Source organism: Vulpes vulpes, chromosome 4 (assembly GCF_048418805.1).
Source record: "Vulpes vulpes isolate BD-2025 chromosome 4, VulVul3, whole genome shotgun sequence".
Classification (NCBI taxonomy): domain Eukaryota; kingdom Metazoa; phylum Chordata; class Mammalia; order Carnivora; family Canidae; genus Vulpes; species Vulpes vulpes.
In genome coordinates, this window is record NC_132783.1 from 95,430,793 (window position 1) to 95,440,943 (window position 10,151).

Sequence of the window (10,151 nt, forward strand, 5' to 3'; positions counted from 1 at the left end):
CAGCCACACACACACACACAGAGAGAGAGAGAGAGGCAGAGACACAGGCAGAGGGAGAAGCAGGCTCCATGCACCGGGAGCCCGACATGGGATTCGATCCCGGGTCTCCAGGATCGCGCCCCGGGCCAAAGGCGGGCGCTAAACCGCTGCGCCACCCAGGGTTCCCTCACCAGCTCTTTTGAAACAGAGTCTCTTCTCACAAGTGCCCCTGCCTGGCTCCAGGGTGGAGCCTCCAGCATGCTCCAACCTCCCAGCAGGGGAAAGCGCGGGTTGTCAAATGTGGCCCCTGCTGCTTGGCACAGCGGCTCCTCCCACTCAAGGAGCTCCACGTGCTGACCTCGCCGGTAAGCACTGCCAGGAGCCATCCTCCGCTTAGCTCTGGGCCCCTGTGCAGCCACGCTCAGAGCTGCATTAAATAAAGGCTGCAGCCCTGAAACTGTTCAGAGGGATCTAGATCAACAAGGACAGCGAGGGGAGGCCTTTAAATAGATTATCACCAGGAACCAGCCAGGGCAGGCAAAGTTTGCCTTCAGCATTATTCTCCCCTTGTTCCTATGCCCCTCTTCTGTCTACTTAAGAGGCCTCACCCCAAACCCTGTCATAAATTCATTAACACTGTAGGGGCTTCCGGAGTTATTCCTCTATATATAAGAGAGGAACAGAACACAGGCGTGGGCAATGTTTAACCTGAGGGACAGGTATGGGGATGAGGGAATTTTAGGCAGCTTAAAGCCACAAGAGAACCATGAAATACATGCCTGGGGTCAGAGAAACTTCAACCCCCATCAAGCCACACCACCCAGGGTCCACTCTCCCCATCATATCTTTCACTGCTGGGGAACCCTACATGGTTTACTTTCTCCCCAGAGGCTATACCTCGAAGTCCATTCTGTGCAAAGTCCAGTCCAGGTTTGTGCACACCCTCCTTGGGGTAGGTGGGAGTGGAAAGGGGGAGCCTGAGTTTGGGGGGTAGGGGTGCCTTGGTGCCTGAGATCAGATTTTCTGCTCAGCCAGGGGTGGGATTCATCACTGACTGCAGGACCTTGAAGGAAAACCTCCAGGGGAATTGGTACCCCAGGAGGTCAGAGCTTCCCTGGTTGCTGCAAAGCCCACTGCATGGCCAGGGCTCCCCCCACCTCCACCCAAGGGGCCAGGCTCCCCACCCAGCCAGCACTCTCAGCTTTGTTTACTGTCCTTGTCAAATGCTCAGCAATCCCTAATGGTCTCGGGTGCATTGTCTCTTTTGATCCTCAAAACTAGCCTATGAAGTAGATAATATTTTATGGTAGGTCTCCATTTTACAGATGGGGAGAGTGAGGGCCAGGGAGGTCAAGTAGGCTAGCCAAGGTCACCAAGCCAGGGAATGACAGAGCCGGGATCCAAGCCCCAGGGAGGTTGGCTCCAGAGCCCAAAATCTTGACCCTGACACTATACATCCTCCCTGTTGAGCCTTGTATTTCTTTCTTTCTTTCTTTCTTTTTTTTTTAAGATTTTTATTTATTTATGAGAGACAGAGAGAGACAAACAGAGGCAGAGGGAGAAAAGCGGGCTCCATGCAGGGACCTCGATGTGGGACTCGATCCTGGATCCTGGGATCATGCTCTGAGCTGAAGGCAGATGCTCAACCGCTGAGCCACGCAGGCATCCCCCAAGGTTTTATTTAAGTTCAAGTTAGCTTTTATTTATTTATTCATGAGAGACACAGAGAGGGAGAGAGAGCAGCAGAGACACAGGCAGAGGGAGAAGCAGGCTCCATGCAGGGAGCCTGACATGGGACTTGATCCCGGAACCCCTGCTGGTGAATGGCAGTGCTCGGATTCCAGTTCGGGTCCATCTGATTCCAACATCCACACTCTCTGCCATTTAGGGTCCAAGAACTTCTGGGCTGTGACAGCCCACAAAAAGTTTCACTTTTTTTGGAATTATTATAGATGCCCTGTAAGTTGCGTAATTAGCACAGAGAGTCCCCCTGTGGCCTCCCCTCGGTTTACCCCCACCGATTACCTTCTGCATGATTCCACTATCATCCCAAGACCAGGAACCTGGCACCGGTACAATGTGTGCATCTCATTCTGTCATTTTATTACCTGTGGAAATCAGAGAACTCACTATAGTAATCAAGATAAAGAACTGTTTCATCACCACAAAGATGCCCCTCGTGCAACTTTATTGTCTACATCCACATCCCTCCCTCCCACCAACCCTAACCCCTGGCAACCACTAATCTGTGTGCCATCTCTGTAACTACCATGTTGAGAATGTTAAGTAAATGGAATCATATGATATGTTAGCTCTTGACAGGGGCTTTTATTTCTGTCACAAAGGCCTTATTTTAAAATAAATACTTATTGAGTACCTACTGAATACCAGGCAGGTGTTAGCCCCTTTTAGGAATGTATCAGGACTCTTTGGATTGCAAGTGACAGAACCCCACTCAAAGTACATTGTAAAAGGGAATGCATTGACTCGGATAATGGAAAAGTCCAGAGGTGGGCTGGCTTCAGGCCCAGCTGAATCTAGGGGCTTGTTAAAACTGCTCTCATTCTCCATGTTTTGGCTCTGCTCTCTTAGGTTCTGGTTTCCTTCACATGCTGCGGGTAACTCTAGTTCTGCAACCTGCTCACTCACAGACCCAGGAGAAAGGAGGAGGGCTCTGCTTAGAAAAATTCAGCAAAGATTCTGGCCCTGATTGGCCTGGCTTGGTGCCTCTGAACCAATCACTGATGGGGGGGGAGGATTGCAGTGCTCTCATTGGCTAATTCTTGGTCATGTGCCCCCTCCTGGAGTCAACCCAATGTCAGCCCTGCTCAAATCCCAGGGTTAAAGGGGCTGCGGGAAATTCGGGGTGCTATTGCTAGCAGTAGGGGAAGTAGGGGCTTGGCCTATGGGATATATATTGTTTTTTTCTGTTTTTGTTTTTTAAGATTTTATTTATTCATTCATGAGAGACACAGAGAGAGAGAGGCAGAGACACAGGCAAAGGTAGAAGCAGGCTCCATGCAGGAAGCCGATGTGGGACTCGATTCCAGGTCTCCAGGACCTGGGCCGAAGGTGCGCTAAACCGCTGAGCCACCTGGGCTGCACTATATTGATATTTTACTACCTTACTGCTGTCCTTCCAACCCAGAAAAACCGTTTGTTTTTCAAAAAATATGAAAAAAAGTCAGACCCAGACTTGTCCAAATTCAGAGCTCTAGGTCCTGGAAACTGCTCTGCTGGGACTTGGATCCTGGTTTGAGAAGCCCACCCTCCCCTCGCTTCTGTGCAAATTGAAAGGCCCTGCCTCATACCCAGCATTGCCGTTTGCAGGGGGCCTGGTTGTGGCCTCAGGCAGGGCCCAACCTCTCTGAGAGGCAACTAGTGGCCCACGTGCCCCCTGGGGTCACCCAAGCGGAGGCTGCTGCTCCTGAAGGGCTCCTCCCCCTCCACATGCGCCCGCCGCGGCGGATCGGCTCCCAGTCCCAGCCCCACGCGTGTGCTGGCACCTGCTGCGCGCGTGGGCTGCCACGTGGCTCCGGGAGAGCCAGGAAGAGACGGCCGCTGTCCCGCAGCGAGGACAGGCAGATGGAGCCAGTGACTCAGCACGGGGGACAGATGTGGCCAGATGAGAAGAATAAACAGGAAGGCCGGAGGCCAAACCTGCCAGGGCCCCCTCAGAGCCGGGCAGAGATGGGGGGGGGGGGGGGGCACGTGGTGACAGACAGACGGGGATGGGGACGGGGGAGATGGATGGCCCTATCAGGCTCAGCGGAGTGAGGAAAGCCAGACAGATGGTCTCGTTAGAGAAACCAGCCCGCATGAGGGAGCGGGGCTCCGCGACAGAGTGGCCAGCTCCTCCGTGACAGGGGCTGCTCTGGGCTGGGTCCTGGGTCGTCCTGGCTGCGGCTTGCGCCCTGCCCTCATTGCGCCTGCAGTGGCCGACTGGGGCTGCCAGCCTTCCCCTCCCCCTCCCGTGTCTTAGGTGTGGCCACTGCTGCGACCACTGGCCAGCTGGGAAGCCCTGGCCACAGCGGGTGGGCCACGAAGCCCTGGAGCTTCACAGACATCAGTCCAAGGCCGAGAAGGCCCCCGCCCCCACCCTCCAATTCCTCCTTGCTGTCAATGCTGTTGAGGCCTACCGTGTGGACGCTGTCCTGGGCATTCTCCGGTGCGTTGCCTCCACGGTGCCTTTGCTGTCCTTCCAACCCAGAAGTCTCTTTCCTTGGAGGCCCTTGCTGTCCCCCCATGTGAAGTGGCCCCCTCCCTCTCTCGCCCAGGACACCATTTGAGTTTTGTCATACCCTATTGCTATCTGAGCTCATCCCATCCATTCTTTCCCGGGCTTGCCCTCTGTTAAAACAGGAAGTCCTTCAGGATGGATACTAGGTCTTTCTTGGTCTGTCCTTGGCTGTGCCCCAGGTCCCAGAACAGTGCCTGGCACATAATAAATGCTTAGAAATGTGTGTGGACTGAATCTTCACAGCTCAGAGAGGGGCCTGCACAATCCTCCTCTCCCATCCCTGCTTCCTTTTTCTCCTTAGCACTTCCCACTGCCTCTCCATGTATTTTTCTTCTTCATTCTCCATCTCCCCCACTACAACAGAAGTGCCATGAGAGAAGTAATTTTTGTCTGCATCCTTAGTGCTTTGTTGGTTTACCAAATGGTCCTGTGAGAGCTGAGTGGGAGGAAGAAACTGCCCCCACAGCACAGAGGGTGAAGCTAGAGCAGGGCCAGAGCCAGGCTGTCTGGCCCTACACCTTGCTCCTCTGCTGTGCCAGGACCCCCCCATCCCAGGCATTTTTCCCCTCCCTGACCCTGATCCTCCTGGCTGCCAGGAGAGGCACCTGGGCCCTGAGTGAACCGCCATGGCCAGTGCAGCAGCTGAATAGTGACCCCTGAAGATCTCCAGGTCTTAATCCCTGGGACTATGTGACCTATGAGACAATGTGACCTTAATAGCAAGAGGGCCCTTGCACATGTGACTAAGTTATGGATCTGGAGATAGAGAAGCTGTCCTGGATTATCCAGGTGGACCCTAAATGCAAACATAAGGGTCTTTATAAGAGGAGGCAGAAGTGGATTTGACCCAGAAGTACATGTGACAACAGAAGGAAGAGGCCGGAGTGGTATGAGGTAAGGGCCATAAGCCACAGAGTGTAGGTGGCCCCCAGAAGCCAGAAAAGGCATAGACATGGATTCTCCCCAAGAGCCTCCAGAAGGAGCCAGCCCTGCCCACTCTTTGACCTTAGCCCAGTAAGACTGATTTCAGTCCTCTGGCCTCCAGAACTGTGAGATAATAAATTTGTGTTGTTTTAAAAGTCACCAAGATAGAGAGTTCCAGTGTTGCAAGATGGAAAAACTTCTGGAGCTCGGTTTCACAGCAGTGTGAATATACCCTTTACGACTGACCTGGACACTTAAAAATGGTTAAGAAGCTACATTTTAGGGTATGTGTTTTTTACCACAATGAAAAGAAGAATCACCAGGCTTGTCATTTGTGACAGCAACCAAAGGAAATGAATACAGCCAGCTTGCAACTGACCAGATGCAGGGGCACCGAGCCTGTGTGTCTCAGGAGGGCCAATCCCAGCCCCTTTCCTGGGGAGCCTCCCCAGGGAGCAGGCGCAGGGAGGGAGTGAGCTGGGATCCAGCTCTGTGCTGCTGACTGGTTTGATGGAAAGAGAAGAGAAACCATCCTGGCATTTATCCAGCCCTTCCTGGGAGCCTTTCTTTCAGTATTCTTGAGAAGCAGTTTCTACTATGATCCCCAACTTCCTCACAAAGAAAACGGAGGCTCAGAGAGGTGAGAGACTTGCCCAAGGTCACACAGCCAGTAGCGGAGCTGGGTTCTTAATCACCATTTCCTGCATCACTCAAGGTGTATGCATCCAATCTCATCGTTGTCACAGGCCTTCAATGCCCCACTGCAGCTTTTCAGCAGCTTTTAAAAGAGCCATAGTATTGCCTTCTTTCTCTCTGTAACCAGGCATTCTCTTCCAGTTAATCATAGACCAGAGAGTCTCATTCTGTCCTGATACGCCCACAAGTGTATGAAATTGCCTAGAAAAGTGCAAAAAACTGAGTTAGCTCATGTTCTATGTACAGTCCTCCAAGGTCCTACGGTGTAGCCCAGGATGGTGGGTGGCAAACCTATGCCAGTGGGCCATGCCAAGCCTACAGCAGGGTTCTGCTTGGCCCGCACTCTACTGGGCATTATTTTAATTGGTGCCAGCATATAACATCGGATTTCTCTTCAGAATCAGAAGTCAAGATAGCATTTAGCTCTACCCAAGACAGGCTGGGCTCTGGCTTAGTAACAAGCCCCTCCAAGTCTCAGAGGCTTACCACACAGATATTTCTTTCTTTCTCACACTGTATGTCCAATGCAGGTGGGCCAGGGCTCTGCTCCACAGTCACTGAGGGACCCACACTGATGGAGACACATGGCCTTGTCAGCTGCTGCTTCAGGGAAAGGAGAGACAGGAGAAGAGCACGTGGATATTGCAAAGCCTCAGCATGCTACACACATCTGATTTCTCTTCACTTGTTGTTGACTGGATGTAGTCATATGGCCCATCTGGACCTCAAGGCAGCTGAGAAGTAGCTTCTGTGAATGCTAGTTTCACTAGTTCCAGTATTGGTGAACACTAGTCTACTATACCTTCCCATTTGGCCACAATTCACTGGAGCTGAGTGAGCATGCCCCAGTCCAAACTGCCATGGACTAGTGTTCATAATGTGCACTGCACAGCACTTGGATGCACCTTTCAGGTTGTAGATTCTGGGATTGGTGCCCCTGCAGGTGTGCAGAGCATGACCTACAGGGCTGTCAGTAGCAGCCCTTCCCTCCCTAGATGGGCACGCGTGCTCCAGTTTGCCCCAGTACCAGGCCAACCTCTTCACTGAAGTTCTGGCAGCATTCTGATTGCTCCTCTTCCATCACAGCTATGCTTAGTCTTTCTCCTTCCTCAAGGTGGACAGGACACCAAGACTCAGCCACCCACATCCATGCTAAACCTCAGAGGCTCTCAGAGGACAGGAGATTCTCAAGTAAGCTATTGTATTTTTTTTCTTTTATGTTAAAAATGCAAGATATGCCCCCAAAGTGTCACAGAAACTGTGGGATAATTTACATACATACATTTAACCATTCATTCATTCAGCATGAATTCACAGGGCTCCTACTATGTGTCAAGCACATAGTAAGAGCCCTAGTATTCTAAGAGTAGGAGTGTCCTAGGCACTGTGGAGGTGTCAGGGGACAAAGCAAAGAGTTCTACTTTCATAGTCACCTACATTTAAGGTGAGTAGAGAAATAACAAATATGTAAAGTGTAAGCTATGAAGAAAAACAGAGCAGAGCCGAACAGGGAGGGAGTATAGGAGCAAGAAGGAAGGCCTCCCTTTTCTACTGGGTAGTTCAGGAATGCCTCTTTGACATTGGAGCAGAGGTCCAAGGAGAGAGGGAGTGAGGAACATGAAGATCTGTGGGGAGAACCTTCCAGATAGACAGCAAGGGCAGAAGTCCTAAAGTGAGAGCATGCCTGCAAGGGGGCAAGCTGCCAGGGCAGCGCCCAGAGCAGGAGGGAGAAGCTGAGGCTTGCTGCTCCCCTGGCAGGATCACAACAGAGGGGACAAGTGGGCAGACCCTGAGCACAGACTTAACAGAGATTGCTGAGAGGACACTCAGGGAGCACAGGAGGGAGCAGGACTCAACTATGACAACAGGTACCGCTCAATGATGAATGCGGCCTTTTCTCCATCTTGACAGAGCCTCCCTTGGACCCTACCATCACCTCATCTCGGGTCTGAATCTGAGGCTTGTTAATGCGAGGCTCAGGTTAGCTGGCCTGCCAGACCCCCCTTCTTCCCTGTCAGAGAAGATGCCAGTTCCTGTAGCACTTTCTTGGCTTCCTGGGGCAACCTGCAATGTATGGATTGTCAGCCCATATTAAAGGCTAGGAAACTGGGCCTTACATGAGGGATGGGGCCCATCAGGAGTCAGCAAGGCCCCTGCACCCTGAGAGTAAGTGTGCCCTCCTTCTGGAATCTTGCCAAGATGCCTGCTGGGGGGTGTTCTGTGGAGAGAGAAAAGAGGACCAAACAGTCCAGTGTCCAGGGCACAGCAGGAGAGACAAAAAACCCATTGGGCCAGGAAGCCCTGCCTAGACCAAAATCTGAAGCCGGTCCACTGAAGAGGGTGGGCTTCAGTGGGCTGGCCATGTCTGGGATTCATAGCCCTTCATTCCTTCCCCCCCCTCCTGAGCAGAGAAGAAGATTGAGGAGGCTGAGGGGGAGAGTGACTGCCTCAGTGGTTCCAGAGTCCCCTGTGGAGAAGAGTCCGGGAGTTTCAGCCTGGGTCTGTGTGCCAGTGGAAGCAGAGGACTGAATGTCCAGCATGGCAAAGGTGGAGGAGAAGCGGAAGGAAGCCTTGTGCTGGGGTCTCCTCCCACTGACCCAGCACCTCCCTGACCCAGACTGTACCTGCTGCCCACCCCCCCACTCCGGAGCCTGGGAAGAAATGAAAAGATGGACAGTTCCATAGCCAATCTGGAGGCCCACATTCCTATCTGGGGTCACCCCGTGTCTGTGGAGTCAGGACCCCACTTCGCGGTGGTGAGAAAGAGGGCATGGGCCTCAACAGTCTCTAGGGACCCTTTTGATACAAAAGTGTCCATCTCAAATAGGAAGCTTTATACTCAAAAGGGCTATGTCAACAGCCCCACATGCCGGTGTCACATACCCTGACCTGTGCAAGCCTGGCAGGAGGAAATGACATCCTCAGCACAGGGTGCTGGGGCACGGCTGGCCTGCTGAACACGAGTGAGAGACATTCCCTGCTGCTGTTCCCAAGGTGCTGTTCCCACTGTGCCTGTGAGGAAGCTAACACCATAGAGGTTTCCAGACTGAGCCCAGGGCTCCTGTGAGGCCTTTTCACTTGGCCGGTGGATGCCCTGGTCACTCTGTGAGCAAGTGGCAGTGCCAGCGCCCCATGCGCTTCCATGTCGCACGCCCCAGAATCAGCTCCCATCCCTTCTTCCCCAGGCTCCACCCTGCCCACCAGGAGAGTGCAGCTCTGGTTCTGTTAGCTACATTTGGGACTGCCCAGTGGTCTCTGTCCTGTACCCTCCCCAAGAGCTGGGCTGGTCACCCAGGCATTGCATCCATGACACAGCATTGCCTACTACCCCAGCCTCCTGTCCTCGACCCCTTGCTTCGATTCAGGGAGAGGACTGGGTCTAGGCACTGGAGGGTTGCCACAACAGGAATGCAGGTGGGTGCCAGTGGGGGTGAGTAGGTCATGGGTTCTAAGCCTTCAATCCACTTGGAGGAGGCTCCTACCTCTCCTCCAGGCCACTGCCCCGAGTGGGGTGGAGGAGGGAATGACTATGTTATGGACCGCTGGTGTCCCTGCAGCGCATGGGACCTGATTCTTGCATTGCCTCAAAGCAGATTCCAGGCTAGTGGGGACCCTGAGAAAGACCACAGTGCATCATTTGGGGCTTGTCTTTCTTACCAGCTCTGAATGTATCCTGTTCATTATACTTGAGGGCAGTTTTGGGAAAAAGGTTTTACAGCTGCTAAGGAAAGAATAAGTAATGCAAGATGGTGGGGGGTGGGCGGGGGGGCGGAGGAGCAAATTCACCAAGTCAATCTGCAAACACTTGCCAAGCAGACACTCTGACAGAGGCAGATAGATGACCCACAATTACCCGCCCAGATCCCCCCAGCCTTGCCCAGGCTCCCTCCTGCTTGGTCTCCAAGCAATTTCAGACTTTTTGTACAGCTAACACAGAGATTGTATACGATTGCTTTCTCTGGCAGAAGCGGCTTTCAGGTGGCGGGGAGGCAGCCCTGGTGTGTTTATTTGAGAACAAAGGCAGTTGGAGACAAACCGGGCACACGGCCCTCCCCCAGCCTCCCCTCCGGCACTCTGGCGTTCTCCTCAAAGCCCAGGGCCCTCATTCCAGACGCAGAGAGGAGATTTTAAGGTATGTGCCCAGCTCAGCCCCTACAAATGTTGGGATCTGGGGACAAAGGTGTGGGCTGCTCTGCTGGAGTCCCATGTGGGGGGCAGTCATGGCTGCACTGCTGGGAACAGGTGGCCTCTGTGAGTGTGGGAACCCGGCCAACATGGCCAGTCATTGGACAGGCCCCTCTGAAGTCTTCTT

The 10,151-nt window shown here is 53.1% G+C and overlaps 1 long non-coding RNA gene across 1 annotated transcript; it reads right to left on the bottom strand.

Annotated features, from left to right (window-relative positions):
• Window positions 1-1,535: 1,535 nt before the first annotated feature.
• LOC112928492 (uncharacterized) lies at window positions 1,536-4,417 on the bottom strand. The gene is made up of 3 exons (XR_003236747.2): window positions 4,119-4,417; window positions 2,005-2,087; window positions 1,536-1,885 (listed from the first exon to the last, which is right to left on the bottom strand). It is a non-coding gene; the product is annotated as an uncharacterized lncRNA (long non-coding RNA).
• Window positions 4,418-10,151: the final 5,734 nt, after the last annotated feature.